The sequence below is a fragment of the Benincasa hispida genome, chromosome 10, assembly GCF_009727055.1.
Source record: "Benincasa hispida cultivar B227 chromosome 10, ASM972705v1, whole genome shotgun sequence".
Lineage (NCBI taxonomy): Eukaryota > Viridiplantae > Streptophyta > Magnoliopsida > Cucurbitales > Cucurbitaceae > Benincasa > Benincasa hispida.
Window position 1 is genome coordinate 6447698 of NC_052358.1, and position 20760 is coordinate 6468457.

Below are 20760 nucleotides of genomic sequence, written 5' to 3' on the forward strand. Positions count from 1 at the left end.
CATATACTATTAAAACTGACTATTTCAAATTAATAACCTAAGATAACTTGATCTCAATTCTGAGCTAATTATAAACTCTTATTTATTCGGGATTATTCTTTAATCTGCATGGGTGAGAGTGGCTTAACTGAAGAAAATCAAACATGAGGATTTCCATGAGCAGCGAAAGGATCGTTTCAAATTCCATTCGAGTGAATACAATCAATTACAGTCTAAGAGCAAAAACTAATAGGTCATGCAAAACTAGAAATTACAGCATGCTTTAAGATGATACAAGGGATAGAGAATGAACCCTGGGAGAGACCTCCATTTGAAAAGTGTTTTCATGGGTCAATAGCAAGGTGAATTGAATAGGGAAAATTGTAACAACTTAACTTTCTAGGACTTATACTTGGCCGTTACTTCATACATGCATAAACCTTTAAAAGACTTTATCACAAATTTTAACTAAATCAAACGAATTTATTTACATAAATACTTTTGTAACATTCAAATAACTGAAAATCTTTCAATATAAATTTCATGAAGTATGATAAATAAAAATTTCAACCATGAAACTTAATTTTCACAACATGACTGAAATTTAAAACACTAAAACATGAAAACATGAGTAGAAACATTTCTTTAGTTCCAATGGCACGGTCACGAATTCCTTCCGTCACTTGCCGAAATGTCCTTGCACTTACCTGAAAAACATAACATAAGAAAGGATGAGTATGAAATACTCAGTAAGTAACCCCACTACTAAGGTCAGGCTAAGCATTTATGTCCTTTCAGTGGGATAGCTAACTAGTGGTTAGTTGAACCCACACTACCATAGATTAACTGTACGTATAAACTTCTGGTGAATCCTAAAGGAAACACAAACCTCTAGTGAATCCCGAAGGAAACACAAACTTCTAGTGAATCCCGAAGGAAACACAAGCCTCTGNCTGGTGAATCCTAAAGGAAACACAAACCTCTAGTGAATCCCGAAGGAAACACAAACTTCTAGTGAATCCCGAAGGAAACACAAGCCTCTGGTGAATCACAAAGGAAACACAAGCCTCTGGTGAATCACGAAGGAGACACAAACCTCGGGATTTGGAAAAACGAACCTCTGGTAAATCCCGAAGGAAACACAAACCTTTGGTGAATCCCAAAGGAAACACGAACCTCTAGTGAATCCCGAAGGAGATACAAACCTCTAGTGGGTAACTAATTATGGGTGAGGTAACTACCACTATCATAGTCATAACATTCATCATAAAAAATAGTCTCACAACATGCAAATACATAGCATCACACCAATGTTCATCTAGCAACTCACATCACACTCAAGATTAATCAGAATTTCATATAAAAAAAATACTGAAATCAAACTAGCATTCAAACATCTTTTATACGTAATCAGTTCCTCGGAATCTCAAATGAAATCATACATAAACATCCTTCTAAACAAACAACCTCAGAACCTCAATAAAACTTGAATGTTATTGTCTGATTAAACAGTTCTAATAGTAAGATTACTTACGTCAAAATTGAGTCTAAAAGAAGTAACCCAAGCAAACGAACTCCTATCTAGCTTTCCAAAAACTCTGAATTAGATCCTAGAATATGATTCAATAATCAATTTCAACCATAATCCCAATTTCAAACATTCAACCATTCCAAACATTACTAACACAACTTACCCAAAACGAACCTTGATCAACAGTCGTTCCAAAAATTTCAGTCTCTAAAATCTTTCATATAACAGATTTTAATTCCAATGGTCAACACCTAAATTCTTCCCGAAAACTGCAATTCCAACCTTAAAATAAAACCCAAAATATTTTAGGCCATGAACTTATGAAAATTTATTAATTTATAGAAAAATATATGAACTTTAATCAAAATACTAGAACTTACCCAAAACTGTACCAAAATCACCAAAGCCAAACTTTTGTAACGTCGGACAACACACCTTCTACTTAAACTCCTACAAAGCTCGAACTCAAAATACCAAGATTCTGGCGACCTCTAGTGTTGGCGATGAAAACCCACAACGACGACGAGTAGGTGAGCGGTGTGAAGGCTAGAAAATATACCTGACGGTCTTAAGGGCATTAGCACGAGAGTGAGAAATAGAGAATCAGTGGGAGAATGGGATCTGGTGGCCATCAAAGGCGGCGGCGTCGTCGACTTGCCGTGGAAGGATCTGGTGGCGAGTAAATCTCCTAATTTTAATTCAATTTTTCGAATTTAATTAAAATTGGAGTAAATCTCAAATTCTTCTTATTTTAAAACACAAAAATAATTTGAATTATCTCCAAATTGCTCAATCTACCTCACATATAACCAAAATTTGGAATCTTCTTTTATTTGAAATAAATTCAACCCAATTGAATTTAAATTGAGTCATCTTAACCCAAATAACCTTTTTTTTTTTTTTAAAGCCACAAAACTCAAAATAACTCCAAAATAATTTAAGATAATTAAATTAAAAATTACCTAAAATATTTGGGTTGTTATATAAATAGTTCATAGTAAGTAGGTGAAGAATATGTGTCAAAATATCCCGTGGTCTCTTCCATTGGTTTGGGCCGTGAGATTCTTATGTTGTGTCTGCTTGTCGTTTTTAGACGACATAAGCTAGTCGTTTTTTCGGCTGCTAACCCATCGGAGGGTTGTAACATGGGATTGGGAAGAGCTCAAACACCATAAATGGATAGGATCTCTTAGGTCCATTTCCAACCTTGACTCTCCAATTCAAAAGCATCCTTGGAGACAACTTCTAAGATCTGAAAATGGAGGGTTATACTTACAAGAATTATTAAATGTTAGTAAGTTCTTGACCAAAAATGGTAACTAAATAACTATAGGAATAAGAGTTATTCTGGAGTTAGTATTTAGTCAAGAAATTCTTGCTTCAGTGAAGGAATATTTGACTGCCCCTCGATAACATTATTACTTTTGCTAAAATTTAATTGGATTCAAAAAGAAATTTACCGATTAGAATTTGTTTATATTTTCAGCTTTTAGAATTCTTCTAAATTACTTGCTTTCGATAAATTTAACAGTATTAATTTTTCAACATGGAAATAAGATATAAACACAATACTAGCAATTGATGGTTTAAGGTTTGTTTTAACCGAGGAATGCCCTCTCTCTCCCAACTCATCTGCAAACCAAAAAATTTGGAATGCATATAATAGATGGATTAAGGCACATGAAAAGGCCCGAATCCATATCTTATCAAATATATTCGATATATTACCTAAGAAAATCGAGAACATGGTTTCTACTAAAGAAATCTTGAATTCGTTACAGAGATGATTTGGACAATCTGTCAAATATTCTCAAAGAAGTTTATAACTATGACATAAAGGATGGAACCTCTGTTAATGAACATATTCTGGATATATTAAAAGTAATAAACATGGATGTCATAGATGAGGAAACTAAGAAAGCATAACAAAGTAAATATGATTTACTTGTCATTGAAACGTGTTTAGTGGAAAATGATAGACTAACCCTGGATACTTGATTCAGGGGCCGCTAATCACATTTGCGCTTTCGCTCAGGAAACTAGTTCTTGGAGGTAACTTGCAGAAGGTGACACAACTTTTAAGGTAGGAACCGGAGAGGTTGTCTCAACCAAAGCAGTGGGAGATATAAGGTTATTTATTAAAGATAAATTCATTTTACTTGAAAATGTTTATTACATTCCTGCCATGAGGAGGAATTTAATATCTATCTCATGTTTGCTAGAACAAAAGTATAAAATCTCTTTTGAATTAATGAAGTGTTCATTATTTCAAAAGATATTACAATTGTTGGGGTTTATGCCCTAAAGTCTTGTGTCCTGTAGTTTGTAAGCAACATTGTAAGAACGCTTGTGATGTATAGTATATATGGTATTTACTTTACTTCTTGACTTTTCACATCTAGATGTTTTTTTTATTTTACCACAAACCAATAAACTTAATATCCATAGTTGTCTTTATGTAACTTAAGCATGTATGTAGTGATATACAAGTGGAATATGTCTTAAGTGACAAACAAAATGGTCTGTAGTATATGGATATAGGAGGGAAACCTTAGCCTGGTAACACTACGGACGTGGCCCGCTTTGTGGAATTGTTACAAGTGTTGTGCTTGTCACAGATAGTTTTATCCTGATCATTTGTGTAGGGGACATGTGAGCGAGGGTGTTCTATATAAAGAGTTTGTATAAGATCTGAACTCGAAGTGTTAAAGTCTCGTCATATAACTCCGTTCATGACTGAGACTTCACTTCACTAGGATGACCATAGGTAACATGATCTCAATCCTGAGTGAGTTGGGAACTCCTGCTATTGAGGGCAGTCCTTTGATTTGCATGGGTGCGAATGGCCAGAGCGTCGACTCAAACCTACCACTTTGGAGATTCATCTGATTTGGGAGCTGGGAACTCAGCTTCACAAGATGGAGTTCACTCCTTTCCTGAAACAGGGGTAAGTTGTCTTGAGGGTAAAATGACCAAAAGATCTTTTAAGGAAAAATGTTTTTAGAACCAAAGAACCCTTAGAGCTCATACATTCTGGCCTTTATAGTTCGATAAATGTTAAAGTACGAGGAGGGTATGAATACTTCATTAGCTTTATTGATATTATTCTAAATATGGTTATATTTATCTAATGCATATAAGTCCGAAACCCTTGAAAAGTTCAAGGAATATAAGGCAGAGGTTGAGAACTAATTAGGGAAAAAGATTAAAACTCTTTGATCAGATCAAGGTGGTGAGTATATGGACTTAAAATTCCAGGACTATTTGATAGAACACGAAATTCAATCTCAACTCATAGTCCTCAATACACCTCAACAGAATGGGGTAGTGATAAAGAGAAATGGAACCCTCTTGGACATGGTTTGTTTGAGGATGGATATGCTCAATTGCCTAATTCTTTTTGGGAGATATGCAGTAAAGACTGTTGTATATATTTTGAACATGGTTTCCTCAAAAAGTGTTTTGGAAACACCTAACGAGTCATGGAAAGGGTGGTATTTTAGAATTTGGTACTGGTACAAAACCCGAAGAAACTGGAACGTCATTCAAAAGTAAGCTTATTTGTAGGCTACCCCAAAGAAAAAAATGTGGTCAATTTTATGATCCTTAAGATGATAAAGTATTAGTATCGACAAATGCAACATTATTAGAGGAGGACCACATAAAGAATCATCATCCTCACAGTAAGATAGTATTAAGTGAAATATCTACAGAAGCTACAGACAAATCAACAAGGCTTGTTGATCGAGCTTGTCCTTTAACAGGAGTTGTTAATGAAACTGGTATTTCATATCTTTCTTAACAGTTACATGGGTTTGACAAAAACTCAGGTCGTCACACCGGATGATGGCTAAGAGGATCCATTGACCTTTAAACAGGCAGTGGAAGATGTTGATAGAGACCAATAAATAAAGCTATGGACCTCGAAATGGAGTCTATGTACTTCAATTTAGTCTGGGAACGTGTAGATCAATCAGAAGGGGTAATACTTATTGGTTGCAAATGTATCTACAAGAGAAAATAAGACCAAGCTGGTAGGTTACATACCTACAAAGCTAGACTCGTGGCAAAAGGGTTTACCCAAAAAGAGGGGGTGGACTATGAAGAAACATTTTCTCTAGTTGTCATGATTAAGTCTATTAGAATACTCTTATCTATTGCTGCCTTTGAAATATGGCAAGTGGATGTCATGACAGCCTTTCTGAATGGCTATCTTGAAGAGAGTTTCTATATGTCTCAACCAGAAGGGTTTATTGAACAGGATCAACAGCAAAAAGTTTGCAACCTTAAAAGATCCATTTATGGGTTAAAATAAGCATCTTGATCCTGGAATATAAGATTTTACACTACGATCAAACTTATGGCTTTGAACAAAACATTAGCGAACCTTGTGTTTATAAGAAAATTGTCAACAAAACTGTAGCATTTCTGGTACTATATGTTGATGATATCATACTCTTTGAGAATGAGGTAGAATTCCCAGTTGAAATTAAAAAATGGCTAGCTTCACAATTCCAAATGAAGGATTTGGGAGATGCACACTATGTTTTCGGAATCCAAATAGTTCGGAATCACAAGAACAAAATGTTAACATTATCTTAGGCATCGTATATAGACAAGATGTTGTCTAGATATAAAATACAAAATTCCAAGAGAGGTATGTTACCTTTCAGGCATGAAATTTATTTGTCTAAAGAACAATGTCCTAAGATACAATCAAGAGGTTAATGTTATGAAACAAATTTCTTATGCATCAGAAGTTGGAAAAGTCAGTAGATATTAGTCCAATTTTGGATATGATCATTGGACTGCCGTTAAAAAAATTCTCAAGTATCTTCAGAGAACGAAAGACTATATGCCCGTGTATGGTGCTAAGCATTTAATCCTTACTGGATACATTGATTTTGATTTTCAAATCAATTTGGATTCTTGAAAATCTATTCCGAGATCAGTATTCACTCTAACTGGAGGATCTATAGTATGGAGAAGTATACTTATAAAGTAGCTACTTATGAAGTAGCCAAAGAAGCAGTCTGGCTTAGAAAGTTCCTAACTGATTTAGAAGTGGTTCCAAATATGCATCTATCGATCATCCTTTAGTGTGATAACAGTGGAGCTGTTGCAAATTCCAAAGAACTGAGAAGGCATAAGCGCGGAAAGCACATCGAGCATAAGTATCATCTCATTAGGGAGATCGTACACTGAGGAGATGTTATCGTCATGCAGATAGCCTCAAAAGACAATTTAGCTAATCTATTTATAAAGACCCTCACAGCTAAAGTACTTTAAGTAGTCAGACTAGGACTATGAGATAGATAAATCTAGGGCAAGTGGGAGAATTAATGGGTATATATGCCCTAATTTATTGTATTTATCTTCTCATACTCAACATTGTATATATGTAAACCCACTGGAGTTTTAGTCCAAGTGGAAGTTTGTTAGGTTGTATGTCCTAAAACTTGCAGTTTGTAAAATTAAACATATTCTATTTGCATTGAAGATGTTATTGAGGTTTATTTAGTAAAGCTGTTAATGAAAATGTAAATTGCACTTGTAAAACCTATATCTAATAAACTAACGAATCCCTAGCTATAGTTTGAATACTTAAACCTTATGTGAAGACATAAAAGAGGATCAGGTTTGAGTATATAGCTAAAACAGTCTATAAATAGAAGGATAAGATTAGGTACCTTAATCTGGGGACACTATGGATGCAGCCTGCTTTGTATCTGATACAACGATTTGATCCCAAATCGTTCATGTGCAGACATGCGGGTCAAAGCAACTTATACAAAAGATGTTTGCATAAGATCGAACCACGAAATAGTAACTTTTCTTTATAACTACCATTTACTGTTAAAACTGACTATTTCAAACTAATGAGCTAAGTGGCTTAACAACGTCGATCAATAAGTCTCCCATTTTAGGGGTAAGACTAGGTAGATGGTTGGGGACGTAGTCCTACAAAATGGAAATCACTCCCACTCATTTTAGGTATAGTAGATAGGTTGTTCCCTTAAATATTTATTTCTGCTCTTGAACAAAGGCCCTACCCTCTCTATGGCTGAGAGGGGCTCAGTTTATTGATAGGACCATAAACCAATTGTTCATTAGTAGATCAGTGGAAACTTAAGGCGCAAAATGTATTATAGGGGTAAAAGGTAATTTTGATCTAGTTGTTAATACGAACAACCTGTGAAGGATTGACTTATTGAGCATGGTTAAATCAAGTGGACAGAAATATATCTACAATGAAGAGAGTGCAACTACAGGGCTTTAGTTGAGTGACCCGATAGTTAACGAATGTTGACTAATTTGATTTAAAGAGTTTATCCGATTAATCTCAAATCATTGGAGCTCATGATTTGAAGGTTCATTAGGTCCCTCTACTAGCTCACAAACGGATTAAACCTTAGAACAACGTGATGAGAGAATTTGAAATGTTCAAATTCAATTTAAGGAAATTATCAATTATATACAATATATTTAAACGTTTAATTATCGAATTAAACGAAATTGGAGAATTGGATAATATTTAAATATGATTTAAATATTAGTTATATGAATAGGGATTCATGTATTAGGAATTGGTGGTTTAATAATTTGATATTTGATATCAAATTTTAATTAATTAAAATAGTTTAATTAATTACTTGGAATTAATTTTATTAAAAACTATTTTTTGTAATTATTTTTTGGTTAAAACAAATTTTATAATTTTTTTTTTCAATTCTTGAAATTGGATTTCAAATTTTTTGATTAATAATAAACTAAATTGAATTTTGGATTTCAAAATTTTGAAAATTGAAGTTCTAAAATTGGAGAATAAAACACATAGTGGGTTTTTTCCACTTTGGATACTAAATTCCCACTAAAAATTCACATATTTGGTGTCAAGTTATCATGCAATTTGATGCATGAAGTTGTTGGACAAAATTCAATTGAATTAGCTCAGATTCTTAGTCATGCAACTGAAGAATTTGGAAGAGAGAAAGGTTCTCCCAAAAAACCTGAAAAACCAGAATATTCTCCAAATTTCCCAAATTTCAATTTATTTATTCTCAGGCATGCAGCTGAAGAATTTGGAAGAGAGAAAGTTTCTCTCTCAAAAAACCTGAAAAACCAGAATATTCTCCAAATTTCCCAAAATTCAATCTCATTTTGGATCTCACAATTCAATCTAAGGTTCTATATGATGGTAAGGAAGATCAAGTGGTGGTCTACAACCTGTTGGAGAGAAGATTTCAAGATAGAATTGAAGATTTGAAGAGTTCATCAAAGGTATACTTCAAAAACCCGATTTTCTTAATATGAACATGCTTGCTGGATTGCTAAAATTAATGGAATTAGAATGCGTAATATCCAAATTGCTTCCACTTGTTGATTGTGAACACCAACAATTTAAAGTTAGTTTTCATCAATGCTCCATCTTCATGCTCAAGTTTGGAGGCTTTTCAATACCATCTTCATGTTCAAAGTCGCAAAGTCAAGCCTACATCCAAAGATTCATTGGTGCTTCATCAAACTCAAATGCAAAAGATTCGTCGATATTTCAAACTTAAATGCGAAGGATTCGTCGATACTTCAAGCTCAAGTATAGATAATTGACTGATGCTTTGTCAAGCTCAAGTATAGAGGATTTGCCGATGCCTTGTCAAGCTCAGATGTCAATGATTCATCGATGCTTCATCAAACTCAATTGCAGAGTATTGGCTGATGTTTCATCAATCTCAAAAGCAGAGAATTTGCCGATGCTTTGTCAAACTCAAGAACGAAGGTCTCGTCGATGCTTCTCCATCTTTAAGTTCAGAGGCTCCATTGATACTCCTCCAGCTTCAAGTTCAGAGGCTCCGTCAATGCTTCTCCATCTTCAAGTTCAAGATCGGTATGCACGGTTTTGCTTCCATCTTCAATTTCAAGATTGGTGTGAATGGCTCTGCTTCCATCTTCAAGTTCAAAATCGGTGTGCATGGCTATGCTTCCATCTTCAAGTTCAAGTTCGATGTGCATGACTCCACTTCTATCTTCAAGCTTAAGATTAGTATACATGGCAACACTTCCATCTTCAAGTTTAAGGTCGATGTATGTGGCTTCTCTCCATTTTCAAGTTCAAGGTCGGTGTGCATGGCTCCGCTCCATCTTCTAGTTCATGGTCGGTGTGCATGGCTCGACTCCATCTTCAATGTCTCCGTCTACGAAGTCATGATGCAGCTTCGCTTCATCTCCAAAGTCGTGGCACGACTTCGCTTCATCTCCGAATTGATGGCGCGACTTCGCTTCGTCTCCAAAAGTTGCTTGGCTCGTTCGTCTCCAAAGTCTGGCTTGGCTCGCTTCATCTCCAAAGTCTGGCGTGGCTCGCTTCATTCCATAGTATGGCGTAGCTCGCTTCATCTCCATAGTATGGCGTGGCTCGCTTCATCTCCATAGTTATGGCGTGGCCCGCTTCATCTTCACGAGTCAAGGTGCGACTTCGCTTCATCTTCACGATCAAGTGCACTCATTTCGTCAGGTGCGACTTCGCTTCATCTTCACAAGTCAAGGTGGTGATCCGTCGCTTTCATCTTCACAAGTCAAGACGCGACTTTGCTAAATCTTCACAAGTCAAGGCGCGACTTCACTTCATCTTCACAAGTCAAGGCGCGACTTCGCTTCATCTTCACAAGTCAAGGTCACGACTTCACTTCATCTTCACAAGTTAAGGCGACATTTCGCTTCTCTTCAAATCAAGTCAAGCGACCACTTTACTTTCATCTCCAAAATGATGGTGCAACTTCGCTTCATCTCCAAAATGAATCATGCGACTATGCTTCTTCTGCCTCCAAAGTTGATGCCGCTTTACTTTCCTATGAATAAGAAAAGAAGTCCTTGTCAAGACTTAAGAAGTTGATAATGAAATTGGAAACACAAGTTATGAGCTCCTGTAAAAAAAAAAAGAAATTGAAAAAAATATTATTAAAAATTATAGGGAGAAAGTTAATTAAAAAAATGAAAAAAAAAAAAAAGTGCAACAAAAAATCTTAAAAAAAAAGCATAAAAAAAAAAGCAAAAAAAGAAAAGAAAAAGAAGAGTTTTTTAAAAATGGAAGAGTAACAAATAAAAAGAAAGACGGAAAAAATACTAAGAAAAATAGTAGAAAATTAAAAAAAAAATCAAAATTGAAAGAAAAAAGGTGAAAAAATATTTACAAAAAAAAGAAGGAAAAGAGTTTTGAAAAAAAAAAGTAAAGAAATGAAAAGTTAAAAAAACAAATAAGTAAAGAAAAGAAAGAAAGAAAAAGGAAAAAATCAAAAGGATGAAAAAAAATACCATTAAAAAGAATAAAAAAGAGTACAAAAGTAAAAAAAAAAAAAAAAAAAAAGAAAAGAAAAGAAAAAGAAAAAGAGAAATAAAAATAAAATAAAACAAAAAAAGAAAAAGAAAAAGAAAAGTAGTTAAAAATTTAAAGGAAAACCATAATTCCCCATCTTTTCTCTTTTGACTCACAATGCCCTTGAAACAAAAAATCTCTTTCTTAAAATCATCCTTACCGCTTATAGTTTGTGTTGTGCTCTGTCCACATCTTATCGGCCAGTCGATTTGTAGGTCACACCATTACGCGCTAATGCATCATCTTCATTGGCAAAAGCTTCGACAAATGGCAGTGACCAACATAGCCTCCATTAACGACGTAAGAAAAAACACAAAAAAGAGGGAAAAAAAATAAAAAGAAGAAAGGGAAAGAAAAGGCAGAAGATGTAAGATCGAACATCTGACATCCTACCACCTACGACCAAGGAATGATAACTTGAAAAAAAAAGTTTGGAAAAGATGCAGAAAAAAATCTTGAAAAAAAAAAAAAAAAAAAAAAAAAAAAAAAAAAAAAAAAAGAAACAAAATTGAAGAAAAAGAAATTATTGGAAGTTGTGATTCCATCACATATTAATAGCAACCTAAATTTCAAATATTTACTTGGTTAGATTTCTTTTTTAAGACTTCATTGTAGCTCACCTCAAATTGTGGTAGGTCAGAAATTCCCTCCAAATTATCAAAGTTGGAGTAAAAATCAAATTAAATTAAAGGTCGAAATTGGAGATAGAATTCTTCTCTAAAAATTTGGTATATTCTAATTTTTGTATAAGTGCACAGTTACTGTCTAAACCATATTTTTGGAGTGAATTCAAATTATATTTAAAATCACTCCAAATTTGATGCCAAATCAAAATTGGAATAAAATTAAAATCATACTCCAAATTCAAACCAAGATTTGGCGTACTAACCAAATTTTACCCTAATGTTAAAACTTTGGCATAACACTTTAAGTGTTGCCGCAAATCAAAATATGTTGTACTTCAAGCTTCACCAAATCAAAGTTGAAGGAAAGAGAAAGACAAAGTCAAAATTCTACTTCAATGGTAGTATTTGGGATATTACTCAAAATTCAATTACAATTAAGGTGGAACATAAATTTTATATTCAAGTTCAAATAAGAGCTTACTCTTAAACAAGAAAGCCAGGAACTAAAGTTCATATTTTTATTTACATGGCCTAAAAAGTGTCAAGCAAACGTCAAATCAAAATTTTGAGTTAAATTCTCATATCTTGATCAAGATGATGCATCAAATTAAAGAAGTCAAAATCATACTTTGATTTCAAATTATCTTTTTCGAGATTCATCCACCATATATGTGCATAAATCTCGAAAATGAGGTTGAATGAGAAATTTTGGCAAATCATAAGTTGCCACATCATCAATGAAAGCCCGAGCCTATAAAAAAATTATAAGTTGAATTGGGCCGAATAATTAAAGTCACTCGGGCCCAACCCAATTCAAACCCATAGTGAAATTTTGGGTTTAAATTAAAGATTAAGCTCAAGCCCAGTATTTCGGCCCAATAACAAATGGGTTCAAGCTTAACTTTAGCCCAAACATAATTTGGGCCCAATAAAGTAATTAGCGCCAAGCCCATGTAAGGCCCACAAGAAACCTCTATAAATATGAAGGAACTCTTAATGAAGAGTATCCATAAGCGCGTTCAGATCTTTCTATTTTATTGTGACCGAAATTCCATACACACATTCTAACAAACAGTTATGTAATTTACACTAATTAACGGTTTACACTAATTAACGGCATGCTTTCACAAATAAAAAACAAGAGATTGAGTTCACATACCAGTTGAAGACTATCTTTACAACAAATACAACCCAGCGGAAGCAACCCTCTACTATTTTTATCGCCCAACAAAACAGTCGGTTACGTCTGCACGATCGTCTACACGAACGACAGCAAACGAACAAGCACGAGCAAGCAGGAGTGGGACGACACCACCACTTAGAGCCCTTAGTATTCTCGGAGTGAGAATCCAAAGAGTGGTCTTTGTTGAATTTGATAGAGGAAGGAGGAATGGGCTGATTGTGTAGATTGATAAACAAGTGGGAGAGAAGGTTATCTTATAACGGATGCTTATCGTTTAAAGAAAGCTACACGATCATGTAGGTTTTATTAAGCGATCGTCTAGTAATTGTTAAACGATTGTTTAGAAAACTCGGTATGCTAAGCGATCGTTTAGAAAAGCTAAGTGATCGTTTAGAGACTGCGTGCAATCGTTTAGACGTGAGGTGTGCGATTGTTTAAGCGATAGGGCACTATCGTATAGGCTCTTAGCTATGCGATCGAAACGTTTTCACACCTTTTGTGATTTTTTTGAACTCTTTGCAAAATGAAACAAATTTTCATTTTACTCTTCAGTTACAATAACTGAATAAGGATTCTCCGACTAACGCACGATTGAGGAGAGATTTTCGGCCAATTATCACATAATTAACGAATTTAATTCATAAATGAATATAATCATATTATATTCTTACCCTATAGTTTGATATCATATATCTACTATAGTAATTTCTCCTCCACTTAATATAAATCATATTTATATCTAATTTCCACCAAAATAATGTATCTCATACATTTAGTTGATTATATCATGTATAATTAACCCGTTCAATTATATCATATATAATGGAATTCCCTCTTGTCAATTTGATCATTTCAAACTAACCTAAAAACCGATTCTCGACTTTATCCAAGTTACTTAGGGGACTTTATGAACCTATGGCTCGAAGCTCCAACAGTACGTGAATAGATTACTAAACTCTTTAGCCATGAGATTCACCATCCGTTAACTGCCAGACATTCCACTAAAGACCAACTGCTAAACTCTTCTTACCACAGATATATTTCTGTGTCCATCGGATATAACCAATCATAGTCCAACTATGGATATAACCAATCGGATATAACCAATCATCGGATATAACCTATGGCTCGTAAGTACAGCTGGACCAATTTATCGTTTTTCCCCTGTAGTTACATCTCACTCCTTAAGTACCACTGATTCCTCTAATGAACAATACAACATAGTCCAACTATGTGTGAACACCTCTCGGGCCAAGAGAAGGTGTGTGGTACCACATCGTTCAAGCTTAGAATCAACTCTTAAGGGAGCTATCTATCTACTTGCCCCTACTTCGAGGAATGAGTAAATTTCATCTTGTGTAGCTGAGTTCCCAGCTCCCAAGTTAGATGTATCCCCAAAATGGTAGGTTTGAATCAGCGACCTAGCCACTTGTACCCATACAAATCAAAGAACCACCCTCAATGGCAGGAGTTCCCAACTCACCCAGGATTGATGTCATGTTACCTATGGTCATCCTAGTGAAGTGAAGCCCCTGTCATGAACGATGTTATATAACGAGACGTTAACACTTCGTGGTCAGGTCTTATACAAACTCTTTGTATAGGACGCCCTCGCTCGTATGTCTCCTACACGAATGATCAGGATTAGGCCATCTGTGACAAGTCATAACACTTGTGAGCATTCCACAAACTGGATCGCATCCGTAGCATTACAAAATAAGGTTTCCCTCCTATATCCATTTACTACAGACCATTTTGGTTATCACTCAAGACATGATCCACTTGTATGTCACCACATACATGCTTAAGTTACATATAGATAACTAGGGATTTTATGTTTATTGGTTTGTGGTAAAGCAAATAAAACATACAACTGAGCAAAATCAAGAAATGAAGTAAAATATCATATATTATACATCACAAACGTTCGTACAAACTACAGGACACGAGACTTTAGGGCATCAACCCCAACAAAATAGAGGTCTTATCTCTTCATTTGGGAAGGGGAAGGAGGAATTGAAGGCAAAATCTCTTTGAAGATTTGAAGTCTGAAGCTCCAAAGATCTGAAGAACATAACTCCTCCAAAGCTTCGAAGATCAGAAGACACTAAACCTCTGAAGATTAGAAGACATATCAAAGCTCTGAAGATCAGAAGACACTAAAGCTCTAAATATCAGAAAACATAACAAAGTTCTGAAGACCGAAGTCCTTTGAAGATACAAACATTCTGACCATGCTTGAAGACTGAAATCAAGCGTACGCATTCGATTGAAAGAGAATCAGAGGATCAAGTACTAAAGATTGAACTACATCACATCAAATCAACATCAACATCAACACCAACTCAAGTTTAACTCTACGAAACAATTTTCTTTGGAAGCCTTGTGCGAATACTAATCCTCCAAGAAGATTAACAAGCTCAAAGGTCAATCATCCAAGAAGATCATCAAGCCCAAAGGTCGATCATCCAAGAAGATCAACAAGCCCAAAGGATGATCGTCCAAGAAGATCATCAAGCCCAAAGGATGATCATGTAAGAAGATCAACAAGCCCAAAGGCCGATCATCCAAGAAGATCAACAAGCCGAAAGGTCGATCATCCAAGAAGATCAACGATCCCAAAGACCGATCATCCAAGAAGATCGACAAGTACAAAGGCCGATCATTCAAGAAGATCAACCAGCTTAAAGACTAGAATTTATTTTGAGAGCACCAAAATATTATGTATTAGAGACTGTATTCACTTTCCACAAAATTAATATAAATACAAAGTTCAAGTTCCACGAAATAAATTTCTCTTGAAATCTCGTGCGAACACATGGTATTCATAATAACTATAGATTAAATTTGAAAATTTGCAATGAGTGGCAAATCCAAAATGTATAATTAACGGCACCTTCGACATATGAAAAATTTTAGATATGGTAAAATTCTCAAACTTAAATTTTTGTTTGTTCCATATTCCAATTTTGCCCTTTTAACAAACCCACGTTTTGTGTTATATCAGTCAACTGATGTACCACATTTAAAGTATATTTTTTCCCATTCATTTGTATACTTTTTGTTTGTTTTTTATACTAATATGAGTTATTATCACATTATTTTTCTATTTGCTAAATTTTTATCCCTTTTGTAGTTTTTTTTTTCCATTTTAAATGATGTTGTTCTTTCATTTTTAATTACAAATATACAATAGGTCAGGGAGATTCAACTTAAAGCTCACTAACACTTAGTGTAGTATACTCATTTTGACAATTTGGACGTGTTTGGAATAACTAGAAAAAATGTTTTCAAAAAAGTCATTTTTTTTATTTTTCTTTTAAAACACTTAAATAACTAGTCATTTTCAACCGTATATCAATAGTACATCAAGTGTATCAAGTGTATATCAACAGTGTATCAAGTATATCAAACGTATACTAACAGTGTGTCAAATGTATCAATAATGTATCAAATGTATATATCAATAGTACATCAAGTGTATATCAAGTGTATCACATGAGTTGAGCTTGTTTTTTTTTTTTTCCTATTTTTTCAAAAATAATAAGTCTGGACTATGAGTCTAATTTTTGGAACTTATTTTTCTAAATCTACAAGAAGCCCATTAAATTTTCACCACAAATACAAGTTAATCGTAGTTTGCGACACATCTAGTTTTAAAAAAAAAAGAGTTTGAAATTGAGGCATACAAATACTTTTAGAACAACTAAAATTTTGTAATGAATCTCATGTTAAGAAGACTTTTTCCCAATATTTGCACAGTTAAAATTCATTTATTTTTTCTTTAAAAAAACATTTAGCGCATGCAAATACTCGATATTTGCAACTCATCAAAATCTCAAGAGTTGGAATAACAAAAAGTAAGAGAATAGTGTAAAGAAGAGTGTGATAGATTTGAGAAAAACATGTAAATACCTAGTATTTACAATATTGTAATGAAAATCTCCCATTGAGAAGACATTTTATTTCTAGAGAGAGCGAGAACACTCATCCCACTTCATGCTCTAGAAACGATGAATGTAAGCCTGAAAATTGTTTCTTTTTTTGCATATTTGGAGAAATCGGAAGGGAAACATATGAATGGAAGATGCAAGAAAATACAGTCATAGTATGCAACTATACTGCCATTCAACTAGAATTGGTCTACTTGCAGTGGAGCTCATGTTTTTAGCTAAAATGACTATGGATCAAAGGGTGAGTGAAGTGATTTATGAGAGAACATACAAAAAAAAAAATAGTATGAGTTAATGTTGTATGTCTAGCTATTTGTCGCATTATGTTACTGTGTTTCGCGAGCCTTCTTGCTTCCTTAAACACCATTTAGAAGTCGAGGTTGAGTTGTTAGAGATCCGTTGAGGCAGAGACTCTGTAGTGTATGGAGAGAGACAAGAGAGTTAAGTGTTTGCAGCCTTAAAGCCTTAAAAAAGGGAAGGAAGGCTTTCTTCCCCAACGGTTTCAGCCTTGGGCTAGATAAGAACTTCGTTGGCAAAATATACTAGATTTTGATGGAACACGAGACATACGCAGCGGATTTAGGATCAAATTACACTTAATTGCTTTTAATTTAAAGGAAAATACATGCAAAAAGTAGGAAAAACAGTAATTAAAAATTAAATACATGCAAAAAGTAGGAAAAACAGTAATTAAAAATTACCTTTGAAGCTCCTGAAAACCGCTTTTCCTCGCTGAATCTTGACCTGAATTCTTCCAGACCACCACTAGAGTTGATCTACTATCCTCTAGACTCAGAACCAGATTGTGGGACCCAGTGGATGAAGAAACCGAGAGAGAGATGAAATTTGGATAGGGTTTGGTTTTTTTTTTCCAGCCCAATTTTGAAAACAAAATTGGCAAAATGTCAAAACTTTTTTCATCCAAATTGGAAGCCCAATTTATAGAAAAAACCATACAACAATTGCATGAAATAAATTCATAAAAACCCAACATCTATAATCCACTATCTTAGTGGGTTTAATGTCTCCCCTATAAGCCAACACCTAGCCCACTATTTTGTTAGTGGAATTATCCAAAAAAAGTTTGTATTTTCCCACTAACTTTAGTCAAAGGGCAAAATAGTCATTTGGTCAAAGTCAAACTTTGACAAAAAGTCAATATTTTGACTTTTTACGATTTTTTTCCTGTTGACTAATTTTGACCTCCCGAGCATGAATCCACATTCATTTTCTCAAAATTCAAATCACATTTGAATATAAGGTCAGTCAAAGTTTGACTTTTCAAAGTCAAAAGTCAACTCTTTGACTTTTTACATCTTTGACCATTTCCATTATTTTCAAGCTTCCGAATATGAACGTATTCATATTCTTAATATTTAAATCACATTTAAATATTAAAGTTGTATCTTTAAACTGAAAAACCGACCACTATATCACATATCATTATCGATTTCTCTCTCTTCACCTAATTCGAACAATTCGAATTATTCTATCATACTGTTCTAAGTTTATTCCATATGAGCTAGTAGGGGAACCTAATGAACCTAAAGATCATAGGCTTCAACAATCCGAGATTAACCGACAAAACTCTTTAACCTAATTAATCAACATTTGTTAACTAACGAGTCATTCCTCTAAAGTCCCATAGCTGCACTCCCCTCAGTGTAAATATATTTCTGTCCATTTGATATAACCATAATCAGTAAGCTAATCCTTCACAGGTTGTTCATAATCTCGTCTGGGTCATAAAAACTGTTTTACCCCCAAGACTACCTCTTGTTCCTTAAGTTCCACTGATCCTCTAATGAACAATTGGTTTAAGATCCAACCTATAAACCGAACCCCTCTCGGGCCAGGGGAGGGCTTGTTCAAGACCTGGATTCAGTACTAAAGGGAACAACCTATCTACTATCCCTATAACGTGTAGGAGTGAATTTCGTCTTGCACCCTATGTTCACAACTATCCACCTGATCTTACCCTTGAAATGCGAGGCTTATTGGGCCAGCGATGATGAGCTGCCCTCACCTATGCAGATCTAAGGATAATTTCGAGTGAATAAGAGTTCATAGTTAGCTTAGGATTAAGATTAAGTTACCTAGGTCATCAATTAACGAAATAGTAAGTTTTATACATAAAACGACATTTAGAATGTAAAAAGTGACTATTTCATGGTTTCGTCTTATGCAAACTCATTACATAGGATGCCCCCACTCACATATCTCTATATGAACAATTCAGGATCACATCGTTTGTACTAACTACAAAGTGGGTCGCATCCATAGTGTCCCCATAATAAGGCTTCCAACCTCATTCATATACTATAGACCATTTTGGCTATATATTTGAACTTTATCCACATTTATGTCACTAAATAAAGTTTAAACTACATTAAATAGCCTTAGGACCTTAGTTTATTGGATTCAAGAGTACAATTTCAATAACAACTTTATCGAAAAACAAAACAGAATATGTTTATTGATTTACAAACTACGAGTTTTAGGACATAAAATCCAACAAACTCCCACTTGGACTAAAACTCCTAGTGGAGTATCACAATGTTGAATTTAAGTGAGAAACATACGAATACAATAAACTAGGGCATATACCCAAAAGTTCTCCCACTTGTCTTAGTTTACAAACTTCGTAGACCTAGACTCTGTAGGTGACCTTCAAACACTTTAGCCGTGAGGGCCTTTGTAAAAGAATCAACAATGTTTTGCTCAGAAGTTATATGGGTCACTACAACGTCTCCATGATGTACAATCTCCTGGATCAGATGGTATTTGTGCTCAATATGCTTGCCGCGCTTGTGGTTTCTTGGTTCTCTTGAATTTGCAACTGCACCACTATTATCACAATATAGGGTGATAGGCAGATGCATATTTGGAACGACTTCCAAATCTATCAAGAATTTCCTCAACCATACTGCTTCCTTTGTTGCTTCACATGCAACTACGTATTCAGCTTCCATTGTGGAGTCCACAATATAGTTTTTCTTCACACTTCTTCACACTACTGCTTCTTCATTCAGAATGAACACTGATCCCGATGTAGACTTTCTTGCATCTTTATTGGTTTGAAAATCAAAGTCAGTGTATCCAGTAAGGATCAAATCCTTTGTACCATACATGAGCATGTAGTTCCTCATTCTCCTAAGATACTTGAGGATATTTTTAACGGCAATCCAATGATCATATCTAGGATTGGACTGATACCTACTGACTATCCCTACTGCGTAGCATATGTCAGGTTTAGTACATAACATTGCATACATCAAGCTCCTTACTGCGGAAGCATAAGGAATGCGTCTCATATCCTTAACCTCTTGAGGTGTCTTAGGACATTGATCCTTTGACAAATGAATTCCATATCTGTAAGGTAACATACCTCTTTTGAAATTCTACATCTTATACCTAAAAAACATTTTGTCTATATAAGTTGCTTGAGACATGGCTAATGTTCTGTTCTTGCGGTTCTGAATAATCTGAATCCTGAGAACATACTGTGCATTTCCTAAATCTTTCATTTGGAAATGCGTTGCTAGACATTTCTTGATGTCAGTTAGGTAGCCTACTTCATTCCCAATGAGTAGAATATCGTTAACATATAAAACTAAGAACGCTATAGTAGAATTGACGATCTTCTTGTAAACACAAGGCTTGTCAACATTCTGTACAAAGCCATAGGATTTGATCGCAGTATCAAATCTTATATTTCAAGATCTAGAAGCCTGTTTCAACCCATAAATGGATTTTTGAAGCTTACAAACCTTTTGTTCTTGACCCTGTGCAATAAACCCCTCTGGTTGAGCCATATAGATACTCTTCTCAAGATCGATGTTTAAAAAGGTTGTCTTGACATCCATCTGCCAAATTTCATAGTCATAAAAGATGGCAATGGATAAGAGTATTCTAATCGACTTTAGCATGGAAACGGGAGAGAAAGTTTCTTCATAGTCCATTCCCTCTCTCTGGGAATAACCTTTTGCCACAAGTCGAGCCTTAAAAATCTGTACTTTACCGGCTTGGTCTCGTTTTCTCTTGTAGATCCACTTACAACCAATTGGTATCGTCTGTTTATAGGTCGATGGATCCTCTATGCCGTCATCAGGTATTATGAC

At 34.7% G+C, this 20760-nt stretch overlaps 1 long non-coding RNA gene across 1 annotated transcript; it reads right to left on the reverse strand.

Moving 5' to 3' along the window:
* Positions 1–635: 635 nt before the first annotated feature.
* Positions 636–2121, reverse strand: LOC120087919. Its single transcript, XR_005484724.1, has 3 exons — positions 1891–2121; positions 1674–1792; positions 636–686 (listed from the first exon to the last, which is right to left on the reverse strand). It is a non-coding gene; the product is annotated as an uncharacterized LOC120087919 (long non-coding RNA).
* Positions 2122–20760: the final 18639 nt, after the last annotated feature.